The 25,015-nt window shown below is 36.3% G+C and overlaps 1 protein-coding gene across 1 annotated transcript in view; it reads right to left on the reverse strand.

The window, feature by feature from the left end:
* The window catches only part of LOC134752164 (RNA-binding protein Musashi homolog 2-like), a 160,222-nt gene that overhangs the window by 123,371 nt on the left and 11,836 nt on the right, over nt 1-25,015 (reverse strand). The window lies entirely within an intron of this gene.

Raw genomic sequence — 25,015 nt, forward strand, 5'->3', positions numbered from 1 at the left:
AATAAATCTAAATCTAAATCATGAAATCAAATCAATAGGAAATCCAAAGTCATTTGAGACCATTTTACAAAAATACTTATTGGATAAGAGTTACTACTTATTCCATAGATGTAGGTAAAAAGGGGTAGATATGTGACGTTAATAGTTGACAAAACTAAAATCTGGTCCAGCACCCACACATTTGCAAATACTACACACCGTTATAATGTATATGTGTACAACGAGTAACAGGGATAACCGAATACAGTTAACACAATATAACACTGTCGTCTTAAGGTGACATTAAGTTATTTAGATTTTTAAAAAATATCTCGATTTGATATTATCTAATCTTAGTCCGTCTCTCTCACGCAAATATATGAGCGAGCGAGTTGCACTGAGATTAATATCGAATCATTGAGTATCATATTTTAAAGCATGAAATTGACCCTCGTTTTATACTTCTGAAACCCTGGTCAAGTATTCGCCATATTAAACTAACGTATCGCCGCAAAAAAACCAGTATAAAGATATGATCTCTGGTTACGCATAGGCAGTAGGGATCTCGAGGTTTCACTTGAAATGGTTCGACCGAAAAGTCACGCTTGGGAAGAGATTATACAATTGCAGCTTATTCCTGAAGCGGGCATGTCTAGTTGACAGTTTTGACACTCGGATAAACGTGTTTCTCACATGGGTAATGCATTATTTAGCTATCTCTCTCACTCAATAACAAAGATAATTTTAAAATTATTTACAAATAATAATGTTTTTAAATATTATAACAGTACTTAGGAATGGAAAGTGATTCCGTGAGATTTGTTTTTATGTTTCGAGCTGTTAAAACAGTCGAAAAAGGCGCAACACGGCGTTTTTTCGTATAATTTTCTAGATGGTTGTGACAATGTTGACACATTGGCGTCACTGTACGACTAACTCAATATAGGTTCCGGAACCTATATTTGATGGCTCACGATCGTGCGCCTGGTACCATATCTACCTCCCTTTACTTACATCCATGACTTATTCACTGGAAGAGTTTTTTGGTGACATGTCTCGGAATAAATAGTAGTAGTTGAAACTGCATAATACTATTATTAATTATTTTTAATGAATAGTTTTATTCGAATGTCTGTGCAATGCTTATGTATATGTTTGCTTATGTATAAGGTTAAACTGTATATGCTTATGTAGGTATAAGATTCAATTGCTGTGCCCTATTCCATGTAAATGTAATATATTGGCAATAAAGATATTTGAAGTTTGAAAATTACTGAAAGTTCCATAAAACCGTCCCCCCGTATCGTATCCCGTTCGTCGTATGTCCGCAGCGCTCTAGGCGGGGATTATACCTACACCGTAATACAAAATGTCAAGCAATTCGACCGCGTGCCGCCGCGGCGGGCGGTGCCACACCGCTCCTTGTGTTTTTCGGAGTAGCAAACGTATAGTTTGGCCCAGGGCTGTCTTTGTCTTACGCTAGTACACTAGCACCCACAAGAAAGGGATGAGTATAATTTTCTCGGTTCTTCCTGACTGACAAGTTGTGTTTTCCAGACTATAAAAAGGTTGGGCACTACACAATGGTCTATTTACTTCACTAATGACGATACTTCGAAGTCATCGAACATAACCGTTTAGTACCATTGTCGTGACGGTCGGCTGAAGGTGACGCACCAGTGCGTTCCTGGCGTTACGCGGAACCTCGATTCCGGCTGTGACACGGCCGTCGTGAAAGTAATAGTAGTTTGTGACACGCAAATTAACATAGTTTGTCTAAGCTAACTTTGCACTTTGTTATTTTTATTTATAGAATAGGGAATATGACGCGAAACTCGGCGCCACTACTACAATCTGAGGGTCTATCGCGAAACAAGAAAATGGAAATTTCGTTATCTAACATCTCTGTCACTCTTGCATATTCGAGCAATAAAGAGACAGATAGCGAAATTCCGGATTCGCGTTTCCCGGTAGGTCCTCTCCTCTGTAAACAAACCGCCTTGATGCATCAATGTCATATTTTATTATCTCTGAAAACTTGTTACAGGCACAGTATGTATTATGTTACTCTATGGTATACTAAAGTGGCTAGTGGTGCTCTCTGGTGGCAGAACATTGCAGTAATACCCCCTATTTATAAAATAGCGGAATTTGTACTTATTTCACAAATCGACGTACAAACTGTTTGTAGTACAAAATGTTAGCCGAATTTTTTTAGACTAAGTTTAGTTTACCGAGAGCGCTATTGTCCACCGCGCGGGACGCCATAAATATTGCGGACTGTATTCTAGGTACACTTGTGATTTATTACCCTCCTGGGATTTGGTCTTACATTGAACGGAATTTTACTTTTTTTACCTAAATAAAGCCGCAAAAGTGGTAGACGCTTAACCCTTGAAGCAAGTATCATGGTTCATGGTATGTATTTGTTGTATATTTGTATTTTAATTAAGTACTAGTTTTGTTAGCGACTTCGTCTGCGTGACATGATGAATAGAATAGAATAGAATAATGTTTTATTGTATAACTGTGTACGTACAAAGGTGGTAATTAAAAATAATAAGTATCAACAGTTGCCTGCTAGGGCGATGATTATTAATAAAAACTGTCTTTCCTCGGGCCTCTAAATCTCCATACCAAATTTCATCTAAATCGTTCAGCGTTTCATCTAAATTTATTCGGATTTATTTAATTAAATTTTATTGTACAAAATAAAAATAAAAGTAGTATTAGTATGGCGGACTTATTGCGTAAAGGCATTCTCTACCAGTCAACCATAGCGCTAAACAGAGACGTAAAAATGGTAAAGTAGGTTAGAGAATCTACTGAGATATGTGACGTTTTCAACCAAAAGGTACCACATTGTCGCTTGTCGATAAGGTTGATTTCGAATTGCAGCTATATGGAAATAGCGCCTTATTGACAACCGACAATAAGTACCCTTTAGGTTGAAAATGGCACATATATAGAGAGAGGGATGTAAATAAATAAGTTAAAATAACCCTAAAAATAAGACGCAATATAAATAGCTTAAACATCATATTAGTGATATTCATATTCATATTCATATTCATATTCATATTCATATTCATATTCATATTCATATTCATATTCATATTTATTTTCATATTTATTTATTGCATCCATGGTACACAGGTGTTACATATATAATAGTTTCACATGGGCCCTGGTAGGGCAAGGCAATTATCTTAAATCTAAAGATTAATTTATATATGTACAATATATTTGACAGTGTCTTATTTAACTTTTAAACTTGATAATAGTTCGCACATCAGTGTTGCCAACTTGGCATAATTGGTGCCAGATATGGCATAATTTCACACTCTCTGGCATCGAAAATTTCCATTTAGCATCTGGCATCTTTTTTAGCATAATTTAGTGAATCAAGTGATTATGTCCCTAAGCCAAGTTTGAAACCGACTTGGCAGTGATAGACAATCCATGGCACAACCGTCAAAGGAAATTTTATACATACGAGGAATTATAATAAGCCATAACAGACTACCGCACCGCACCGCGACCTTTTTTTCATACGCGTTACCAATTAAATTGTCAATCAGATTGTGCGAAAAATTGTCTCGTCTACACTCACTAATCTTTTTGTGTTATCTATGGTATAGTCAATGTCATGTCATAATGGCCGGTTTTTAGTTACCTATAATATTTTAGCATCTTTTTTACATTTCAAAATTATTTAGCATATTTCTGGCATAATTTAGACATAAGTCTGGCATTTTTTCAAATTCTGAGTTGGCAACACTGTCGCACATAAAATATTCACAATTTTATTGTCGGTTGCAAAAAGCCGTCGTCGGTTCGATGCCCCGACAGGGTCACGAGCAATGCCACGGCTGTCCATTACTCCATTACAAGTAAAACGTGCTATATTATATGACTGTTTGTCTTGACAAGTTGACAATGTTACTTTGCTAATTTCTGACTGTACATATTATAATAAAGATTTAAAAACGTAAAATCCTAATAAAAAATGAGCTGCCGCCTGCCATGTTTTTTTTTTGCCATATTTCGAATATTGAGTGACATAAACACAATGTTTCGATATGTTTCGTTTAACTCAATTTATTTCATCGTTATTATTTTTATGATTGATATTTTTAAGGAAAAGTTCTGCCTATATTGTGAATTACGGTAACACGAGAAACTGAAAACGAGACTTGGTCACGTGTTTACTTTTATTATTTAAAATAAGTTCACGCGGTTCCGTTCCAGTCACAGTACCACAGAATAACTAATAGTACTACCGTACAGAAAATTCACTCCTTCACAAAAGCCAGATTTAGGTATAAAATTATACCTACACTCGCCGCCTGCAAGCAAAATTGAAACTTATAACCGCGCACGAACCGTGAATCTTCTTTGCGCGCCGCAGTTTAATGACCGAGCTGCGAGTGTCGGCACGGGGTTGTCACTTGACAAGTTTTTGTACCTATACCTACTGATTTATTATTTTTAAGATAAATAAGTAGGAATTACAAACGTTGATTCTGTAAACATAAAATTTTTAGCCGGAGATAGTATGTCTAATTCTCACGGAAGTAGGTATGCCACAGAAGTACTTATTCCTTTGAAAATATGTCGGTCAATATAGTCCGGAATTTAAAAAATATGTTTTTTCTGCTTCCTTGTTCTTCCGTTTATTCAGACATCCGTAAACAGAACATTATCTTTTATACAGATTAGATCGCGATTTAGGTTTCGAAGCCATTGCGTATTTTCAATTTTGCGCGAGGGCCACGTGACACGACTATCGTGCGAGCCGAGCGCCAGCCCACTGCGATACACCTTCCCGGGCGGTGCGCCGGCCAAATATACCTAAACTGCGCAGTGACACCCCCCTGACAGTACACAATATCCTGCTATTTAAAAAAGTTGTAATTGGCTTAAATAAAAGACAAACATCTTGCAATGCCACATTACCAAATGTATTTCACATTGCCAAACTGCGAGCAGTACCTACTGTTGATCTCTCGCGGAAGCGTGCAGCGACACAATACACGTGAGGTCATTTTAGAGGTCTAGTCAGACCCCTTTAGTTAGTCTAATTCGTTGTTAGCCAGTGTCACAACGACAGTTACGTCACATTCAGTGTCACGATTGTTGAATGTCGTACAATAACGCATTTGTATCATTCGTATGTCTGTAAACATTCAGTTCATATCAATTGAGCCAATCAATTTACAATTCTGCTTGGACTTTATCAAATTACAAGAATGCCTTTTGGATTAAAAGCGTCTCCAAAAATTAAGGAACAAATCGAATTATTTCATTAAATATTTTGATTTGTTTTTTTTTACTATTACTGTTACTATATATATTAATATATACTATATATTAATGTTACTATTACTATATCAGTGTATATGCGTTTCAAAACCTAAACAAAACTGGCAATATCCCATCAGTACCTCACCGCATGTTACAGTATCATAAATTTGTAAACACACTTTTACTGCTTTCAATAGCATTAAAGTGTTATTGCACTGCAAAGCAATTATAGCACTGTTTTCGTTTAAACTGCAAATTGGCTTATGAATTTAAAATGATGCTTATCGGTTTAGCTAACGCTTTCGGGTGTTCATCGGATTATGTATTGACTTCCTGACACCTAATCCACATTATCCATTCCCTAATAGTGACTATACCTACGTAGAAAAGGAAAAGTAACTCGGTTACCTTTCACGGATAAATAAACATTCAGTCGGTTTGCTATGTAGAAATTATAAGAATCACACGAACCTAGTCGCCACACAAAGCAATCGCTGCTAGGAGTATGTCGATGAAAAATATCAATTGTGTAGGTTGTTTTAAAAAACCGCTCGTGTACGGAATTGTCCTTATGACGGAATTGGCCACATTGACCTTATTTCAGAATGTCGTTTAAAAAATGAAAGTGTAACTTTTGCATGGGATCAGCTTTTTAGCGGCGGGTTTGACTCGTTAAGTAATTTGACTTATATTTTTCTTATTATCGCACATGTTATTAGTTTTTCTTTTTTCCATTAACTTATTTTAGTTTATATTATAAGGATATAAACTAAAATGAAACTAGTATCAGATACATCAGAATTCCATGGAAAACCAAAAGTAGGCTCACACTTAATAAGTAAGTACATACTTCGTGTTACCAAGTACTTCCAAAGATCCAGAGACTAACTCTTTTTTTTATTTTACATCATTGTCTCACGACCGTGACCTTAAAAACATCCTCAGAAACAAAACGACACAAATACATACATTTTAAGTGCAATATTACTCCTTTTAAACCACATTAAAGTTAAACAAGTCCAAAACGTACAAAGACCATAGAGAGTTAAAAAGAAAAAATACCTTGTTTATTTCTTGATTAGGTTGATAATCCAATGGCAAGCAAAGAAAAGGTGTCGTTCCAAAATGTAACTTCATTTCATTTGAAGTACTCCGCAGCGTAAATGTTTACCTATTTACCCATTGCAAATGGTCACACTTGGTTAAGTTTAACTAAATAAACGTGGCCTCGGTATCAGTATCAGCTATTCGTATACGGAGGTCTTACTTATTCTGGTTGATTGTGAAGCGATGAGAAAAATTATGTGAATGACATAGCAGTTGTTTACTTTTTTTGTTTTTTTATTTTTATTTAAGCGCGTAAAGAGATTATGCTTTTCGCGTGTGCTTTCAATTTAAAACATTCCGTGTGTTTTATAAGCATTATGAGGGATTCTATTGAGTGTCGTCAACCTTTAAAGTATGGATGGTATAGAAAGGATGCCAATCTCATAAGGCAGAATTGTTGCAAAAGTGACCGCTTTCAGCTGTAAATAATAGTTCCTAATCTCTCCAGTGGCGCTAGTTTGGCTCTGGGACATGAGTATAACATGAACCATATAAGGCAACAAATAACCCGACCAAATTACGTAGGTTGTTTTTTGTAGTATTTCGGTGTATGGTGGCGCCGCCTAATTACTGTTTTTTGATGGACACTTTTCATACATAGAGATTTGGCTCCTTTATATAGTCTCCATGCTTTAAAGTCTGACCAGGAATAGATGATAACGCGCCATGTTGCGGAATTTCACTGGAACAAAATGTTTTCATAGAAAAAACACGACTGGAACAAATATCTTTGCGGGATGCGAATCCAGGACCATCGGCCGGCATACTACTAAATAAGCCAAACCGGTCTTCAAATAAGCGATGGCAAACCGCAGTGAACCAGAGCAACCTAACCCTATCGTATCTACTGACCGCGATTGAACCAAATTGTTACGACCTTGAAATCCGTATCTAGTTCACGTAATTGCAGGTCAGGTTATATTGGACGTTTTAGTAATAACACGCGCTGTGCAGCTTGATCACCGCCTACCTGCAAGCGAGCGATCGACTTAGGCCAACCAATTTAAATGTAACTTTTTGATTTTTTTTGTTATTTTTTATTATTATTTTGAGGTAAAAGATTTTAACTATAAAACTCCCGTGAGACTCAAAACATATTAGATTATCTTAAACCGGGTCACTCACGACCCGAATTGGACCAAAACATGTCGAGCTATTCGACTTAATAATACATGAGTGACCCGGTTAAAAATAATCTAATATGTAAAAGAATTTACGTCAACTTTCAACAGCCAGAGTTTGAGACCGTAGATTAGAATGTACGAAGCCGTACAACGACATCAACATTATAGCTGAGCTTCTTTGCCAACTAATTGCCAATGTATCTTGGATAACTGTCATTGAAGCCCGAGAGGTCAATGTCGCCGTAGACCTCTTTTATAAATTGATTTACGGCATTTTCGATTCGTGCATACTCAGGAGGAGAAGGTCCAGCAAGCCCAGCAGACAGTATCCGGTCTGGTTTACTGGAGATCTTATAGCTGTCAATTCAAAGCACGGGCACGCACGGGAACCTCAATGTATAAAATACTGTGTTATATGTTTTATTTATTTAGGGCCTGTTTCACAATGTCCAAGTAAAATCCTGAATAAGCTACTTGCCACTTATCTGACGAATAAAGTCATCGTTGGCGTTTCACAATCTCCAAATAAGCTTTATCTGCTGGATAAAGTGCTTTTTTTGTAGGAAATTTTATCTGGCAGTTAATTTATTTGTTAATTAGCTATCCAATACTTTACTTGGACAAAAGAAAATACAATCGTACAAAAGGCGGACTTAATGCTACAAGGCATTCTCTACCAGTCAACCATCGGGCAAAGCAGATAACTTGTAGGCTTGTTTTATGTTAATACTGTAAATAACTTGACTGCATGTTGTGCATGATATTAAATATTGTACACCATAAAATATTATAGAAATATTGTACACCATAAAGATGTTAATGGTGATAAGTCCTTTTCCGCAGGACTTATCACTGCTTCTCTACTCTGAGTTGGCGGTAGGTAAGCGGAAGCACGGTGGTCAGCAGCAGGACGGCATCTGAGCGCTTGCGCCGTCGACCCTGAGCGTTGGGAGCGAGCTTGTTGGAAAAAGGTCCTCTTGGCAGTCTACCATCCATAACGGTGTTAAATAGATTAAGTCTTTAAATAGATTAAGATCAGGAGTGGGCCGATCCAAAGACAACCTTCTGAAATGGGGAATCAACCCGGGACTGATGGGGGTGATGTACTATGCGAATGTGGCGACCTACAAACAACGCAACATATGATGCAGTGTTCCCTGTGCCCAACTACGTGCACTACAGAAGACCTCATAAGAGCTACCCCCCTGGCGTTAGAGGTGGCAAGATATTGGCAAAATATTATTTAGTTATAATCCCTTCACACGATAAGAAGAAGAACGGTGTCAAAACATTTGAAGATAACCGCCTCACAAGCCTATACATAAAACGCCAGTTGCGGAAAGAGACAGCTAAGCCCTCCTACGTGTACACGTTCAACGCAGCTGGCCAACTTTATTGTCACGCGTGCAATAGAGTATTTAAGAGCAAGTTCGGCCTGGCCAGCCACATCAGGGCTCACGATAGACAACGTCCATAATGTTTATTTAGGGTCGCCGTCATCGAAAACGATGGGGAGGATAGGAGGAGTATATCACAATTAACATCTTTTATATTTTTAACATAAATAATTTCTATATATTTCTATTTATATTTCCATTTCACGATACATTCTGATCTTACGCTTAGGTACAGATAATGGAACTGTGCAAAAGGAAAGCCATCACGTATATGAACACTTTATAAGACCGAAAGACAGCAATGAAAAACGTGACCACTTAAGAACTTCTTAGCGGCCTGAATATAAAAAATTATGGGCTGGTGAAATCAATCAAGAAAACTTACGATTAGGTAAATCGCCCATTTCCACTCTCTGCAACGTTGCGGTCGCAATCCGAACCTAAGCTTTACGGGTACCGGGGTCAGGTTACACTGGCCCTGAAAGTGTCCACACATGCGCAGTGAACCGGCGCACGCGCAGGTCACCGACCCCGTGGCCGTGGCAGATCACCGAGGATGCGTAAGTAAGTACATTGTTCGGGGTTGTTCTGAGCGTAATGCTGACTGGTTGTTTATCATTTATGTATATGACTTTGTCTATTGAAAAGTTTTTTGTACAGTCAATAAAGTCAGACCAAGCTAAAACTGCAGCGATTTTTGTTTTACACGTCTATGAAATTATGAGGTTCAAAACAACACTTGCACAGTCTGTGCTATCAAAATCGCTGTATAGTTAGCATGGTCTGACTCTAATAGCGGATGAATACACGCCAAAAGTATCAGTCACCTTGAAACACTCTTCCAAATGGTTACCTACCGCGCATTACGCTATTGAATAAAGTTAGACCAAACAATAAATGTATAAAAAGTAAAACTCTCCGTTTATCACAGTTCTATCGAGTGAGTAAAAACATATTTACCCCCTTATAGATAAAACTAATCCAATTTTGTCCCTTGTCCCTTTCTAACTAACACAAATGTCAAAAAGGTGTTTCACTAAACTGCACCTTTTTTTTATGAAATAGGAGGCAAACGAGCAGACGGATCACCTGATGGTAAGCGATTACCGCCGCCCATGGATACCCGCAACACCAGAGGGGTTGTAAGTGCGTTGCCGGCCTTTAAGATGGAATACGCTCTTTTCTTGAAGGTTTGAAGGTCATATCGGTCCGGAAATACCGCAGGCGACAGTTCATTCCACAGTTTAGCTGTGCGAGGCAGGAAGTTTCTAGAGAAACGCACAGCACCTATGTACTTATCCGTTTTATCCGTTCTGGATGGACATATTTATCCTACCCATCCTATCTGTTCCCATTTGGGAACACATAGGTACCGTCTTAGGTCCCTAAGTAGGTACTTAGGGACTTTTTAACCATAGTGGCAAATATAGAGTAGGTAGTCAAACCCATTTCCTCTCCAGGCTCTTAAACACATCTCAGCTCGACCTTCTTTTTTATCTAGTTTTTTGTCTCATTGTTCTATGAAGGTTACGCCATTAGCTATAATGTAGAAATAAAACGACCTAACGCGGAATAAGTCGGTATAACTTGGGACTTTTCTTAGATGTTATGGTATAATGCATTGCTTCAGTGTTTATAGTTTTTGCTCTACTTATATAATGGTGAGGTTATGTGTTATGTTAGTTTGATAAGGCTAGCAATAATATGTACTATAAGTCCCTATATTAATCCCGTAAAATAAGATCTGACATCCGATTTTAAACACTGGTAACACATTAACTTGTTAATTATAGTGACACCAATTGCAGTATTATTTATTAAACACGTCGAAAATACAAAAGACGAATAATAAATTCAATATCGCGCAATTTTATCGCGTATATAACTATATATATATCTTTACTTGAAAATAGTTGTATTGTATAACTAGCCTTATGAACCGATTTTGCATGTACAACCAGCCTTAAAGTTTATAGTCTATGATGGTTCATTATTTTTAGTATGTGGGTATTTTTTTTGCACTTTGTAGTTTTTTCTCAGTCACCCGTTGACCACGAACGCTGTAAAGGGTTCAAAACGTCGGGATGTATTATAAATTCAATATACGCGATACAATCCGTTTTCATAGTTTTATTTCATAATAAATTCAACTTTAAGGGGAAAAATGGTAGAAATTTCACAGGTATCAATGAAATATCAAAAATACTCCAATTTTTCTCTTAAATGACGAATAGTGAAAATATTTCACACTAAACAGTTATTTATTGATAAATAAATAAACCTAACCTAATATCTACGTATTTATACCACGTAATTTAAGTGAGTTAAGCCTAATGCGAAGCTTATAAGCCTTTGTGTTTAAATATTTATGAGGCAGATGAGCTTTGGATAAAGGACAAGGTTAGGTCGTTATATAGGAATTGTAGATTTTTGTAATTTTGCTTGTTAACTACATTCCTTACTGCAAATAGTTTATTATTTCTATATAAAAATTTAATGAATAATAAAATATGCACGAATTATAGCTGATTTTCGAACATCCGCCGACATTTTGAAGTAGTCGAAATTATTACATCTTATATTATATACTGTGTTTAATTTAAAGGTGACATGCGGACAGCAGCTGCAGCATTACTGCTGCGGTTTTCATTATCATGTGTGGATTTTCCACTAGCTAATAGCTGGTTGGCAATCATAGATCTAGTATATGTATTTTCAATAGACGTGCTATACGCGTGCGCCCGTGAGGGACAGAACATACGCAATGCGACAAAATTAAAAATTCCTGACAACATACCAAAAAAACGACCTACGTAATTTGGTCGGGTTATTAGTTGCCCACCATAAACCATACTAAATTTACGATGGGGAATTAAAAAAAAGTGAGACTGTGATAAGGACAAACAATAATAGCGCATTCTCTGCTACTTCTATTGAAAGATACATAATACATAAAACTATCCCGTTCTGTCAGTTCCCCTCACCACTCATGCCCAATCCATACCTACTTAATACTAGATCCGTTGGCAATGCTTAGAAATAAAGGAATAGTGCATAACTTGCTGTCTCGGGTGAGTTTCTACGAACCGCTCTACGAACTGAGCAACCGAGACTTACCCGTTGACAGCGAATGTTTCCACCATATCGTTCAGTCATCAAGTTCGAGTATCGCCCGAGACTGTTAGTTTTCCACTAATAATTTCTAAGAATTGTGGTATCGTTCGCAGACGTCTCAGCTAAATACAAAATTATGCCACGCCGTGCGCGATCATTGCCGTATTTCCCCGCTGTACTCCCTTTTTGGCGCAAATTGTATTGCCGAATTTCACTTGGCAACCAACTTTTCGTCAAAGTTTCATTTGACAAACCAATCGTTACCAAATAATTATTTCGCAACCATTTCATTTCCCAACCCCATAGTTGGGAAATGAAAATGACGTACTAGGTTGGGTTAGGTTAGGTTGGATTATGTAAAGTTGGGAAATGAAATTCGGCCAAATGAAACTTTGGCGAAAAGTTGGTTGCCAAGTGAAATTCTGCAATACAATTTTCGGCGAAGAGGCAGAGAACCACCAGAGAACCATTTCCCCATTAGACATTCGGCAGTAATCTTTAACTAGTGAAATATAATATGTTTCACGATACAGTCTTACAAATTGTTTCAGTCAACATATAAACTAATGTATGAATGTAACGATAAATCATCTGTTTGTCAGTCTGTCTGAGCGGTTGCCAGCAGTTTGATAGTTCCGGTGCTTTTATCGTAAACGTTTACATTTTACATGCTTTTTAATTAGAAATCGCGGTTTATGTGTAGATAAAATCATAAATAGTGCTGCGTTTCTCGAAAAAAAATTGAGATTAGGATTATTTTAAATTAAGGTAAGTTTTTTTATATTTAATTAGCATCTAATTGATGTTTATTGAATATATATATATATATTGATAATACGCATTTTTATGTTAAATATCTTAGCATCCACATTAACTGTAAACTAAGTATGAACCTGATATTCATTATTGAATTGTCATAGCTGTGCAATAGCTATTAGCTGTGTTTAATGTTTATTTTTGAATATTTTGTATTCTTGTTTGACATGTAAATGAGACGTACATTTATCAATAAATCATCTGAAATCTGAAATCTGTAGTATTACAATCTATAAAAATACATTGTTAGTATTGTTACTCGTCCTGCTCGTTGAGCATGTTGTTTTTAGTATTAAATTCAATGTTTTTGTACGCCAATTGGCAAAATATAGTGAAACTGTACATATATAAATTGACCACCACTATAATTTTACCTATATTTAGAGTATGTAAATATCTTTAAAAATTAAAAAAGAGCAAAATGAAACTAGGTCAATGGGGTCCCAGCGCGCACAAGTTGTTTGCAGAAATCGCGAAGCGTCTGGTTGACGTAACTGGTGACCGAAGAGCTGGCGGCTTGCTCGCACAACGTATCAGCATTGCGATACAGCGAGGAAATGCCGCCAGCATCCTTGGTACAATGTCTCAAGGGCCTATTTTAGATTTAAGCTAGTTTTTAATTTCGTTTACGTAGTACCACTGTATATATCTTGTATGTAAATAAAGACTTTTAAAAAATATATTAAAAAAAGAGCAAATGAAATGAAGTGAAACGTAAAGTTCTCTGTCATAAATTCATATTCATAATTGGAAAAAGTAAAGTACCTACTTAAGTATTACAACGGTACGATACCTTTAAGTATTTTTAATCATATTTTAAATAAATACGCATGAAATAATTATACAAGCATATTTAGGTACTTAAACATATTTTCTAAATTCGTAATTATCGCTATCCGTAGGTCAGAAACATATTTGCTTCACTAACGAATAAAAAGAGATCTACTCGATCGACTTTACTAAGAAACAATGCCTTTTCAGATTAAGGTCTAAGCCGTAAAAATCACCTCAGATAATATCAACTATTAAATTTCTGTTAGACAATCAGATAAACGAAACTAATGATATTTATGATAAATGAAAGCTCAAGATTCGAATTTGCGATATTATTAAGACAACTACAGGCATGTTATTCAATTCCGACTTCATTTTTAAGTCCATTAAAAAAACAACCACTAGGTCAACTTAAAAATAGACTAAAACCAAAAATTTAATGTCAAGCTTTTAACAACTACTAATCTATATTTCGTCGCCATTCGAAATAACACTTTATTTCATTGCATTAAGTCTCATAACCACAAAAAACACTTCGACAATGAGGTAACGGGAACATTTCTTTGGTTTTATAGAAAAAGGCAGGGTTGCCAGGTGTACGATAATTTTAATTTCACTGAAAAATAAATTAAAGTAGGCTACAATTGGCACAGTTTTGGTGTTTGGCTCCTTGGGTGTAATGTTAGGCAATGGCGTCAAGCATGACATAATTTCCTCTAAGCCGTTTCGAACTACATATAAATGCTCAAATTTTTTACTGATTTTTGCGCAATTTAAATGAAAAATGGGTTCATAATTAATGTCATTAACGAGTCTAACGCGATTAAATTTCATTATTTTACCTTTTTTCCAACGTTTCAGCTAGGTTGCACTAGCTGTGGTCACGGAAGACCACACCACGTGTTGTATTGAAAATTGTGTTTATCTTAAATATTATACTAGACAATCTGGACATATTAGCTTATTTTGCAAGTAATTTTAAGGACAGCACCTTTATGACAGGCGTACGATATTTTTTTCATCGGTATTGTCGATTTTGTACACTTAAAATACGATAATTCACTTCCGCTCTGGCAACCCTGGAAAAAAAGACTATCCATCCATCATGGCCGATGATTGAAAGAAGGGTAAGAATTTTAACTTGCATTGATGTTACGTCATTTTAAATTTAAGGTTGTCGAGTCTTAAAAATGATTGTAGTGCGTTATGAGTTACACCTAGTTGTAGAATTGTAACACATTTTATATTTAAAGCGCGGTATACCTCAGGTCAGTTTTTTTTTTTTTTTAACATAGGAATTAGAGTCGGCCGGACAATTTCCCGGCCCTATTTCTCTTTACCCTAAACCTCAGGTCAGTTAGTGATATTTTTAATACTTATTACGGAGCGAGCGACTTTATATGTGACAGTTTCTTATATAGGTTCTAAGTAATACTACTGTTATCTAGTTTGCGTCGGGAACAGCGACATCTTTGAAGTAATTTGGACATCAAACTAAACACTATATGTAATAAAAATATGAAAATAAATAACTATAGTTGGTCAAGCAAATCTTGTCAGTAGAAAAAAAGCAAATTTAAAAAATGTAGGCGCGAAGGGATATCGTCCCATAGAAAATTTAAATTTCGCGCTTTTTTTCTACTGACAAGATTTGCTTGACAACTATATAGAACTATTTTTTTTTTCAATTCGACCCTATATGTCAAAATTGAAATAGAGATAGACAGCTAGTCCACATAAGATGTTTATAAAAATCATTAGACATGAAACCGAGCGACCAGGGGTAAGAGAAATACGTATTCATGTATTGACAGGTTAATGTATGGCAGCATAATCCTTTTTCTCTTTCACTCTTATAAATTTCGGTATTTCGCCATCGCCTCCTACCTATGCTGCCATAACCCGACCATGAAAAAAAACCCGGTCGGTTATAAGGACAAAGCATAGCACTATTTCCTCTTTCCTCTTATAGGAATCGCAATAAGACTATCTTTCTCTATCAAAGAGTTTCAGGCCCTTGATATAAACAATGAGTATGTCTTTCTACTACATTTATTCAGATATTTGTGATATCTTACGGCGATTATGTACTATTCAAGTCACCATTATTTTAAATTTACCATTCAAGTCACTGTTCAGTTTACTATTCAAGTCACCATTACGTTAAATAATTTTTTAAAGGTACCTACACTACTTTCATATTTTCATAGTTTTTGGCCTTCTTTGACGCAACTATCTTAATGGGCAAAAGCAAAATCTTTCGTAATAAAGTAATAATACAGTACAAATTTCTACTACACCATTTGTGATGAAATTTTACAGATGCAGGAATTTCAGGATGCAGCTAATGGCAACGAATATGTGGAACATACCTGAAACAAGCAAAACAAATGCATTCATCAAAGAGGGGTAACAATTAAGTAAACGTACAAATTATAATCTAAAATGAACCTAAATATGAGTAAAACTAAATAACTTAACAAATACAATATTACCCCCCACTCTGATTATCCCCCGGACCAAATGTGCTAAAAATACTGGCGCCATTACCTCGCTGAATGGCCAGTGAATTAGCAAAATAATATATTTTTAACCTTTTTTTTCAACTAAGTTTTGATCCTTCATGTTTTGGCTAGGTATGTCTATATAAAAAAAAATATAGTTATTCTAAAACTATAGGTATAAAAAAAGTTAGATAATTATCTATACGAATTTTTTAACTCGGCATTTTTGTTCACTGACCCGCCTGTTGTTATCTCTACTATCGCACGCGCATAATTATATAGCTGTCCCGCCCATGTTGCCGGTTGTCAATGTCACTGTGCCAGTTTGACAGCAATATAATTATGCGCGTGCAAAAGAGATAGCACCAGGCGGGTCAATGTACGGAAATCTATGTGAAAAGCGTCTGCTTTACAAAACAAATACAAATTGTTGTAGTTACCATTAAGCGTAAGTTTTTTTTTGTGGTAGGTACAGTCAAGGGCATAAATATAATAATAATATATATGTAACTTCCCAAAGTTTCGAAAATATGTGTACGCGTTTACACCTTAGACAATAAAGTCGTGTTTACATATTTTTAGCCATTTGTCTGGATCGATATTTTTGCCTTCGATTGTACGTACCTACTTAATTAATATTTAGGGTCGGACTACTAACTCTGCAAGGCATTTACAAAGGCAAAGTATGGCAATGTCATCATTAAATAAATATAAATATATAAATAAATATTATTATAGGGACATTCTTACACAAATTGACTGATCTGATCTGATCTATGAAAATATGACGCTTAATTCCCTCACTTTGTTCCATCCACGTCTATGCAACGTTAGCTTGGATTGAAAACCTTCGTTTCATATAAAAACTCACTCCTTTACAATTTTTTAGAGCAAAAAAAGAACAACAAAATTAACCCATTTAGTATGCTGCGAAGAAATTCAAAAGGTGTATGTGAAGTCCCCAATCCGCGTTGGGCTAGCGTGGGGACTATAGCCCAAGCCCTTCGCACATGAGAGGAGGCCTGTGCCCAGCAGTGGGACGTATATAGGCTGAATTATTATTATTTTAAGATGCTGTGAAAAATAAAATATCAACCCATAAGTAATACGGAAATGTAATTAAACTTCGTAATGATCAATTTGCGAGGTTTCCGTTCGAAACTCGGTTAATTCCGTACATCCGAGCTTACTCGATTTCCGAACATTCTGTATTCGACTGTACTCTCTCCGAACCTAGTATTATTTGACCCCTCACTTTCAGTGTTATTTTTTTATACTTTGTGGGATAAATTTATTACTGATGAGGCGTTGGAAAGTTTCTGAAATTATGAAATTTCTACATGGAAAAATTTTGGTAACTCCTCATATTTTTGTATGGGAATAGATTTTCCATTTACGAAATGAAAGTTTCCTTTGTTTCCTGAAATTTTCGAGAACTTTTCCAACTTTTTGGAAACTTTCCGTTACTTGCTCATCTGTAAATATATATTTATTGCGCTTTCTACAGGACCAAAACGATATCGTGAAAAAATTTTAGCTCTCCCATAGAAAAAGTCGACACCTGGGGGCCTAGCTAAGATGCCAATTGTTAATATAAAACGTTAATCGAAACCTGGTGCGCCGGGTGCGCGGCAGTCCCAACAGCATTCTGCGATTGATAGCAGACATGGTTGACTGTCCCTACTTGTCACACTGCGAGGGATTGCATTCTCCCTAGTGTTATTTTGTTTTAAATTTAAGTCTAGCTGTACCTACATACTTACCCCTTAGTTTTGTAAGTGTTACTATTAAAATGTGTCTTGGTTACATGAAATAAATGTATTGAATTGAATTGAATTGAATTGAAACTAATAAAATGTATGGAAATAGTCACGTGACTTTTCGTAGCATCTCTCATCCCATACCTTTTTTAACCGACTTCAATTTCTTAGAAGGAGGAGGTTCTGTATTCGGTTGTGGCAATTTTTTTTTTCGTTTGGCATTCATCAATGTACCTACTGCTCTGTCAAAATGTGTAAAACAGCCAATATATTTCGCGGTTTCAGGCGTGGTCCCAACGTAAAAGCTGCTCAGTATCACCTATATTATCAGAGAGAGGTCCTCATACTTCATGTGCAAGGACTTCTCCATAGAAAAAGGTATTTATGCACATGGAGCATAAGAATAAGGACCCTTTTCGGCTGGAAAGTCACATATATTCACCTCGCAAATTATAGCTAATGGTTAAAAAACACCGTTCAACCTTTCATACGTGTGTGATCTTCAAAAATCGCTGGTTCAAACCTTGGTTGGGACTTCCGGTTCGAACGCCATCTTGATAGTAGCCTCGTGATTAATTCCTTCGTTTTTTGCTCATTAATATTGTTTAAAGTGTAATATCGATAGCTTTATTATACAATAATCTAATGTGGTAGTGTGCAGTGAATGGAGAATTAATCTCAAAGCGTGTTTAACCACCATTTTGGAGTCAACGGCCGGTAGTCCACGTGCTTCTCGTAAAATCCAGCTATCGGTTTTACGAGACAACTACAACAACCACCGAACAGCGTCGTGCTCTAAGAGCATTTATTTTGTTCCTACCCTTTTACGTGACATTGGCTACGGGCAACACCGCCCTCAAGTCCATCAAGAAAAGAAGAAAGAAACCTTGAAACCTTGGTTGTGTTGTATAGAACAGAAAAAAAACTTTTGAAACTCACTAGCTCGGAAAGCCGTCTTTTATCCTTTAAAACAAGCGGGGAAAAACGCATTTTATCCACTAGTGGGGAAAGTAATTTGACCTTGGATGGAGCGTGTTTAAGTCTTGACAGATAACAAAATGTAAAACGCTCATGATAATGGTTCATTCGATATTAATTATCATTAAATAAATGGTTTGAGAATCTAAAAAAAAATACCAGATTTAGCTTTATTTAATGATTTTAAGTCATAAACCTTAAAATTCCATAATAAACGTTTGTTTTTTAATAATTATGTTAAATATAATTCTGAACGCACAAGTTAAGTCGATGCAATTTCAAAACGCATCATTGACATTTCATACGTCAGAAATGTCAACATTGTCAACAAAAATTTTACTTAAAAACTTCTCACGTAAAAGTACAGAATTTCCAGAGTTTTTTGTTATAATATCGTAAAAAAATGAGTGATTCCAGTTGATGAAGATGATCTAACGCCTGTGGATGTTGCACTTTCCTCGCTATAGTGAGGGGAAAAGTTTTGTGTTACACACGGGTGCAAATGTATTTTACTTCTCGTGTGTTAAAACACTCGCGGGTAAAATACAACTTTGCACCCTTGTATAACAAATAACTATTTCTAAAAAAATAAAAAATAAAGGTGACTAAGTATTGGATCACGAATCACGATCCTTATCATACACAGAAAAGAGGTTACAATGTGGGTCATTGTTAAACTGGTCTTCTAATATCATGCAGGGTTGTTAATAACACCCTTAGCCTCGCTCGTAATCTCGTTAAGCCCTCGGGGTCCCGCAAAGGCCAATAAGAGCTGCTTTTAATAGGGATGCTTGGTATCTCAGCAATTTCTTCATAAAATTTGACTACTAGAAAATCTGCCTAATCTATTTTTATGAAATTCGCGTAGCAAGTTTATTCATAGCTATTAAAAAACCGGCCAAGTGACAGTCGGACTCGCCCACCGAGGGTTCCGTACTTTTTAGTATTTGTTGTTATAGCGGCAACAGAAATACATTATGTGAAAATTTCAACTGTCTATCTATCACGGTTCATGAGATATAGCCTGGTGACAGACAGACGGACAAACAGACAGACGGACAGTAGAGTCTTAGTAATAGGGTCCCGTTTTTACCGTTTGGGTACGGAACCCTAAAAAACCGGCCAAGTGCGAGTCGAACTCGCTCACCGAGGGTTCCGTACTTTTTAGTTTTTGTTGTTATAGCGGCAACAGAAATACATCATCTGTGAAAATTTCAACTGTCTAGCTATCACGGTTCATGAGATACAGCCTGCTAACAGACAGACGGACAGCGGAGTCTTAGTAATAGGGTCCCGTTTTTACCCTTTGGGTACGGAACCCTAATAAATGATATAGGACACAAATGAGAAGACGACTCGCCTGACGGTAAGCAAGAACCATCGCCCATGGACACAAGCAACACCAAAGTGGTTGCAAGTCCGTCGCCGGCCTTTAAGATGGGGGTACGGTCTTTTCTTGATAGTTTGAAAGGTCGTATCGGTCCGGAATAACCGCGGGCGTCAGTTCATTCCACAGTTCAGCTGTGCGAGGCAGGAAGTTTCTGGAGAAACGCACAGTTGAGGACTGCCAATCATCTAAGTGGTGAGGGTGGTAATGTTGTCGCGTATAGCGATGGCGGAAAGAAACTGCAGAGATGAATTCAAACATTTCCTCGGAGTTCCCCGTTATAGTTATGATAGAAAACGGATTATCCAACCTATTTTTATTAACTGAAATATGTTGCGAACCTCAACCCACTCATTGATTCGAGATCTCAAATAGGGTATAAATTAAAAGAAACGCCTCAGAAAGCAGTTGTCCTTACTATAACCCTCTTTCCTTCTCTAAATCTTTCTTATGAGTGCAAGAGAAACGGAAAATAAGCGTGGGAATTTATGTAATAATTAAAAAATAACGATTATATTAATAAAGGGTGTTGTTATTATTTGTACAGGATTCGTTTTTCCCACGATTTCTATTGTCACATTGTAACATGAATGTCAGGTTTTAAATGTTATCTAAACTTATTAGGTACTATGATAAGAAGTGGCATACGTAACCATAATGCGTCACGTTCTTTTTTCGGTACGCTCAACATTAGAAACCATCAGGAAAAGAGCGTACTCCCATCTTAAAGGCCGGCAACGCAACCCCCTGGTGTTGCTGGTGTCCATGGACAAACGAGTAGAACGAGTAAGGTAGGATTTAATTAAAAAACAACCTTATCGACACCCAAAAATGTCCCGCAAGAACCCCTTTCCTAAAAACCCCAAATTGTTCTGCAAAATCTATGCTCTTTTTCACAAAAATTGCCAGAATCAGACAGCCTAGTCTTCGAAATAATTCTATCAAAGCCCATCCATGGATTTTTAACACTTTGGGATACTCTGCGTATGAATATAAGAGCAAAAGCCCTCTAAACTTGAACCCTAATGTATAACGAATAAGGTTTAAATTGGCTTGGCGGTGAGCGCATCTGTTGCCGTCAGTCTAAATATTTTATTAACTCCGTTATAGATTTTATTAATATGAACCGGGTGACATGAAAGAGCGGAGTAAACGATGCTTGCGAAAAGACTAAGTGCTCAAAAATATCGGGACACCGTACTTAAGAACCGCTTTTACATACAAATGGGGTCCCCATTTTCCACTCCAGTATTAACATTATAGAAAATATATTCACACAATTAGATGTATAATATTAACCACCGCTATGCCCCTTCCTTTGATTTTTTCCCATTTTTAAATTATTATAAGAGTGAGTGAGAGAGCTTATAACTATTCGTATGGAATTAGTTTTTCGCCCCTCACTTATAAAAAAAGTGTGTGCGTGTAATCTTTGTATTGAAGTAAAACTTCTTTGACGATGAAGTTTAAATATCTCTATGTTGGCACTTTGACGTGTGGTTATTGTGCGTGTGTCACTACTGAGCGTTACTTCCGTGACTTCCGTCAGAAAAAAATCTGAGGTACCCTCTAGTCGCGCCTAAAGAAGTTTTACTTCAACAATAAACAAATGGAAAAAGTTCAAACGAAGCGGCTAGCTATGATTAATATACATTAAATTGTGTAAAAATATTTTCCATAATGTCAATATGCAAGGAGGAATTCTTTATCTTTTAACCTTTTGCCATGACTTCATATTGAGTCGCGATTTTGGTCAGGTTTGTATACGTGCAATACTGTTTATAATACAAAACTGTTTGGAACATCAAAAAGACGTGTTTTTGTGCTTTATCGATTTCGAAAAAGCATTCGACACCGTAAATCACCAGCTACTTATGGAAGTAAATTATCAAACAGATATTGACAGCAGACGCTCGAATAATTAAAAGTTTGTACTGGAATCAAACTGCTCACATCAAAGTCGGAAATATAGCCACCGAAGACTTAGGAATATTAAAAGGAGTCCGCCAAGGATGTATTTTATTCCCGAGCCTTTTCAACTTATATTCCGAACGTATCTTCTCAGAAGCCTTTGATGGGGTTGATATAGGCATTAAATGTAGTGAGAAGTATATTAATAATTTAAGATATGCAGACGACACCGTCCTGCTAGCAAATAGTGCTGAAGAATTACAACATATATTAAACCGTTTAAATTCGAAAATAAATCATTACAAGTTGAAAATTATCATGAGCAAGACTAAATTTATGGTAGTAAGCAAATCTAATAAAGCTCCACACATTTTAAGGTTAAATAATACACCGATAGGAAAAGTACGAAAGTACAGGTATCTGGGCTGCTGGCTGAACGAGAACTGGGACAAGGAGCAGGAAATACGTGTCAGGATAGAGATTGCGCGAAATGCCTTTGTAAAAATGCAGTCTATTTACACCAACAAGGATATCAACCTAAAGCTTCGTTGGAGACTTGTGAAATGCTATGTACTATCAGTAATTTTCTATGGCTGCGAAACGTGGACTCTAAATAAAGCTATGGAAAAGAAAATAGAAGCATTTGAAATGTGGCTATATAGGCGTATGCTAAAAATCTCCTGAACCGATAGAGTTACGAATGTGGAAGTACTTAAAAGAATGGATAAAAAGTTAGAAGTTTTGATCACGGTAAAAAGAAGGAAAATATCATATTTTGGACACATATACAGAAATGACAAATATAATATACTACAACTAATATTAGAAGGAAAAATTGATGGCAAGAGGGGAAGGGGAAGAAGGAGGGTCACCTGCTTGCAGGCTTGACCACATAAAAAATGGACGAACGTCGATAACGCGGCCATGCTGGCAGAAATGGCTAAGAACAGGAGAGAGATGGCAAAGGTGGTCGCCGACGTCCTTTAGAGCATGGCAAACGAAGAAGAAGAAGTTGGTTGGCGTTGATTCATGCCACTTTATGACTTCATTGACGTGGCGGCGAAAAGATTGAATTCATAATCATAAGAGCGCGTCTATACAGACTAAAAGCAACACGGAATGTTTATATTCGTCGCGTGAATGTTATTGAAGAGCTTTGCGTAAACAAGACTGTTTATAATGAATCTCGTGTAAACAATTAGCGGTTTACTTTTATTAACTCTTTTCATTCACTCTTGGGTTTATTCCTGGATCTAATATAACCGTAATTAAGTAATTTGATTGCTATTTGTATTTAAGCTTTCCCTTATTTATTTTTTACATTGTGTTCACTTCGGTATAACCCATTTACTGAGTGCCATCTAGTCCATCTACTGGGCCTTACTGAAAACCAGCGTCGCGGAGTGCGCCATGTTGGCTCACACCGTGATACCAAAGGACCATTTAGCGCAACCTCATTCTGTGTAATTATTTTTAGTTTTATTTTAGTCTTATGTTATGTTGTGCTAATAATATGCTTTTTCTATCTTGCTTTCTTTCTTTCAAGTAAGCATGCAAGATGTAACGCAAAATTGTAGTATTGATATTTAATTTTCTCCATGAGAAAAATTACACAGCAGACTCCAACTAAAACCAAAGCTGGGTTACTTAATAGTTAATAGGTAAAACATCTAATTTTGATTCGATTCTATTGTATTGTATGTGTATGACTTTTTGGTGACAGCTTCATGCATCGTGTGACTCTTAAGTTTGAAAATCAGCTCATAAAAACCAATATGTAGACTTAGAAAAAGAAAGGTATTTCTGATTGGTTATAAACTTTCTTCTCAATAGCTCGAATCCATCAGATCTGCGGTAGTTACGTGCAGTGCAACAGGGGACGGGGTGGACGGACTAGATCTCGCGACGTTGCCGCTCTTCGCAAACAAACTCTTGCGCAGGGCGGCGCTAGGGTTGACACGCAATATTGCGGGTCCAAAAATATGATGACATTATTTTTAATGTGCATATTGTTGATGATTTTAACTTTTAACAAAGCTTTGCGTTCGTGTATCAAACCCAAAGCAGAATATTTTAAAGATACCTAATATGATTTGTTTCAGTTACATGACTGTATGTAATTTTAATTTTTACTGACATTTTATAAAAGACGTAGACGTAATAAACCCTCTCCCGCATGATTATCTATGTTGATTCGATGATACTAAGAATGTCATGTGTCAGAAAATATATTATTTGTCCTGACTAGAATCTAGAGTTTTATTCATGTTTATTTACGAATAATTTCCATACATTTCACATGGCGACGAGGATGGGATAGGACTATGACGAGTAGGAACAATTTCCGTTATTACGGATATTGTTCCTAAAAATATGATAGCATAATGGTGGAGGCTTGAAACGTATCGTACGAAGCACGAAGTAATTTTGAGTTTATTTTTAAGCGGTACAATCCCGTTATATGATAATATTGATAATGTTAATATTTTTGCCGCTTATATTATTCCCATTGCTAGACTAGTGGGCACAGTGGTTCCTATTAATATATGATATTTTAAAAGAAAAAAATATTTATTTTACAATTATTTATTTTATTGAAAGAAGAAATAGTGGTCATATTTAGTCTCCTTAGAATAATTAAATTATTTATATTAATTATTCTAACATAACGCCTTACAGTCCTTTATAAACCTGGGTTTTAGGTAATTGTTAAATATATGTATTACATTAATGGTGTTATTCGTGGTATTCACAAAAACGTTAAATACAACGTAAACGTCGTATAAATCATACGCTTTTAGCATAATTTCTTAGGTAATTGCTTATGTACTCGAGCGACATAAATATGCTAAACTCC

This window comes from Cydia strobilella, chromosome 24 (genome assembly GCF_947568885.1).
Source record: "Cydia strobilella chromosome 24, ilCydStro3.1, whole genome shotgun sequence".
NCBI classification, from domain to species: Eukaryota; Metazoa; Arthropoda; class Insecta; order Lepidoptera; family Tortricidae; genus Cydia; species Cydia strobilella.